Source organism: Salvelinus sp. IW2-2015, unplaced genomic scaffold (genome assembly GCF_002910315.2).
Source record: "Salvelinus sp. IW2-2015 unplaced genomic scaffold, ASM291031v2 Un_scaffold3363, whole genome shotgun sequence".
NCBI classification, from domain to species: domain Eukaryota; kingdom Metazoa; phylum Chordata; class Actinopteri; order Salmoniformes; family Salmonidae; genus Salvelinus; species Salvelinus sp. IW2-2015.
The window spans coordinates 87,070-91,047 of record NW_019944646.1 but is presented as its reverse complement, the minus strand read 5'-3'; the positions used below and the strand labels follow the sequence as shown (position 1 = coordinate 91,047).

The 3,978-nt window shown below is 47.5% G+C and overlaps 1 pseudogene; it reads right to left on the bottom strand.

Moving 5' to 3' along the window:
• Window positions 1-248: 248 nt before the first annotated feature.
• Window positions 249-3,978, bottom strand: part of LOC112075741 (cathepsin Z-like) — a 30,565-nt pseudogene continuing 26,835 nt past the window's right edge.

Here is a 3,978-nt window from a genome sequence, read left to right as displayed (position 1 = left end):
AGGTCCCATATTCACAAAGCGCTCAGTAGGAGTGCTGATCTCGATCAGTCCCCTCTGTCCATGTAATCTTATCACTACAATCTAAAAGGCTAAACTATCCTAGATCATGTCCTACTATGGAACCATTATACCACATCCAGTTGACGGCAGCACTGGTCAACTGTTTGAGTGACGCACGGTATTCTCCAATAATAATATTCAGGGATCAGTCAAGATGGTTATGACACCACAGAAATGAACGATTCGTTCTTTCTTTACGTTAATGATGGGTCTCCGTAAGCACAGCTCTTCTCTATGGCCAGGTTGTACCAGTTACCTTTCCCTCCTTTATAAGCACTGGTTACGATCCTCGCCCAGCCGTACTCTCCCTGCAAAACACAAAAACAAACACCTTTACCCCTACATCCCCGGCCCACCCTCGTGGTACTCCCGTGACCCTCCGGGGACGGTCCCCGTTACCCTCCGTGGGTACGTCCCCGTTACCCTCCGTGGGTACGTCCCCGTTACCCTCCGTGGGTACGTCCCCGTTACACTCCGTGGGTACGTCCCCGTTACACTCCGTGGGTACGTCCCCGTTACCCTCCGTGTACATCATAGATGTATAGATGATTAAAAGAAACTGTGTCTTAATCTATAAAATCACCCAAAACAGGATCAACAGAAAGGGAAGCTCATTCACTACATGATCAACAGTATGTGGACACCTGCACGCCGAACATCTCATTCCAAAATCATTGGTATTAATATGGAGTTAGTCCCCCCCTTTTGCTTCTATAACAGCCTCCACTCTTCTGGGAAGGCTTTCCACTAGATGTTGGAACATTGCTGCAGGGGGACTTGCTTCCATTCAGCCATAAGAGCATTAGTGAGGTCGGGCACTGATGTTGGGCGATTAGACCTGGCTCGCAGTCGGGGTTCCAATTCATCCCAAAGGTGTTCGATGGGGTTGAGGTCAGGGCTCTGTGCAGGCCAGTTGAGTTCTTCCACAATGATCTTGACAAACCATTTCTGTAGGAACCTCACTTTGTGCACAGGGGCATTGTCATGCTGAAACAGGAAATGGCCTTCCTCAAACTGTTGCCACAAAGTTGGAAGCATAGAATCATCTAGAATGTCATTGTATACTGTAGCGTTAAGATTTCCCTTCACTGGAACTAAGGGGCCCGGACCATGAAAAACAGCCCCAGACCATTATTCCTCCTCCACCAAACTTTACAGTTGGCACTATGCATTGGGGAAGGTAGCGTTCTACAAACGCAAACCCAGATTCGTCCGTCGGACAGATTTGTCCGTCGGACTGCCAGAGGGTGAAGCATGATTGATCACGCCAGAGAACGCGTTTCCACTGCTCCAGAGTCCAGTGGTGGTGAGCTTTACACCACTCCAGACGACGCTTGGCATTGCGCATGGCGATCTTAGGTTTGTGTGCGGCTGTTCAGCCATAGAAACCCATTTCATGAAGCTCCCGACAAACAGTTCTTGTGCTGATGTTGCTTCCAGAGGCAGTTTGGAACTCGGTAGTGAGTGTTGTAACAGAGGACAGACGTCATTGTTAAGTTTATTTGACATTCAGAGGTTGAACTACAACCTTCTATAGCCAAAGAGACAATTTTTTTTTGACTTTACTTGGGGGGTAATATAATTCTGTCTATCAATTGATGAAAACAAATCAGGTCAAATTTTACGTTTATTTTTGGGATGAGTTGGACCGCAGAGTGAAGGAAAAGCAGCCAACAAGTGCTCAGCATATGTGGGATCTCCTTCTAGACTGTTTCCTCTGGAGAGTCCTGCGGTTGCAGGCAGTGCAGTTGCCATACCAGGCGGTGATACAGCCCGACAGGATGCTCTCAATTGTGCATCTGTAAAAGTCTGTGGTGGTTTTAGGGGCCAAGCCAAATTTCTTCAGCCTCCTGAGGTTGTCTGTGTGGGTGGACCATTTGATGAGTTGGAGGCGTGCGTGGCCACGCAGTCATGGGTGAACAGGGACTACAGAAGGGGGCTGAGCACGCACCCTTGTGGGGCCCCAGTGTTGAGGATCAGCAAAGTGGAGGTGTTGTTTCCTACCTTCACCACCTGGGGTGGCCCGACAGGAAGTCCAGGGCCCAGTTGCACAGGACGGGGTTCAGACTCAGGGCCCTGAGCTTAATGATGAGTTTGGAGGGTACTATGGTGTTTAATGCTGAGCTGTAGTCAATGAACAGCATTCTTACATAGATATTCCTCTTGTCCAGATGGGAAAGGGCAGTTTGCACTGTGATGGCGATTGCATCATCTGTGGATCTATTGGGGCGGTAAGCAAATTGAAGTGGATCTAGGTAAGGTGGAGGTGATATGGTCCTTAACTAGCCTCTCAAAGCACTTCATGATGACAGAAGTGACAGTCATTGTGTTTTCCTCAAAGCGGGCGAAGAAGGTGTTTAGCTTGTCCGGAAGCAAGACCTCGGTGTCTGCCTTCTTGGCATTTCGAAAAGTTGAGTAGCAGGGGTCCAATGTTATTATAGAGCGAGTACTACAGTCAATGTGTTGGCAGAACTTCGGTAGCGTTTTGCTCAAATTTGCTTTGTTAAAATCCCCAGCTACAATAAAATGCAGCCTCAGGATATGTGGTTTCCAGTTTGCATAGTCCAGTGTAGTTCTTTGAGGACCGCCGTGGTATCAGCTTGAGGGGGAATATAKACGGCTGTGACTATAACCGAAGAGAATTCTTTTGGGAGGTAATACGGTCGACATTTGATTATGAGGAATTCTAGATCGGGTGAACAAAAGGACTTGAGTTTCTGTACGTTACCACAGTCACACCGTGAGTCGTTAATCATGAAACATACACCCCGCCTTTCTTCTTCTCAGAAAGTTCTTTATTCCCGTCTGTGTGATGTACTGAGAACCCAGCTGGCTGTATGGAGGGGGACAGTATGTCCTGAGAGTTCTTTATTCCTGTCTGTGTGATGTACTGAGAACCCAGCTGGCTGTATGGAGGGGGACAGTATATCCGGAGAGTTCTTTATTCATGTCTGTGTAATGTACTGAGAACCCAGCTGGCTGTATGAACGGGGACAGTATATCCCGAGAGAGCCATGTTCTCGTGAAACAGAGTACGTTACAATCCCTGATGTCTCTCTGGAAGGAGATCCTCGCCCTGAGCTCGTCTACTTTATTATCCAGAGACTGAACATTAGAGAGTAATATACTCGGAAGTGGAGGATGGTATAGAATTCCACTCCGAATACCTCTTCTCCGCCAGCGGAGTCTTGGAGCTTCTGAAATAAGTTCAATTGCCCTGTGGGGTACGAACAAAGGATCCACTCCGCCTCCGCCGATGGTGTTTGGAGCACAAAAAGCGAAATACTGCAAAGTTGCTTAGGCGCTAGAAGCAGAGCTGCCATGACTGTCGGCGCCATCTTGCTTAAGCTTTCACTTTCTGTACAATAGAGATGTTTGAACCCAGACATCTTTTCGGGAACGTTGAAAGTCACTGAGCTCTTCAGTAAGACCATTCTATCGCCAATGTTTGTCTATGGAGATTGCATGGCTGTGTGCTCAAAATTATATACCTGTCAGCAACGGGTGAGGCTGAAATAGCCCGAATCCACTAATTTGAAGGAGTGTCCACATACGCAATATAAAAGTATGTCGTCCAGTCTTTCAATGAGTAAATATTCCATACAAGTGTAATAATGAATATATTGAACACGAGAGACTAACCCAAGGCTCTCCCCAGGAGTTGCGGACCACCCAGTACTCCGTCCCGTCCTCCGTCACCCCCCAGCCTGCTACGGAGATGTATGGTTCATTAGAGACAAGGGGTGGAACTCGGCAAACACACCACCACGATACGCCTCCAGGCCCTTCGTAGCCATCACACCGCAGCTGAGGAACAGGACAACCGCCACAATGTGAGAAGGAGGTTTATCAAAAGAAAGAACAATTAAAAAACACAAGTTACAAAGAACATTTTACTACATATATTTATTACTACTT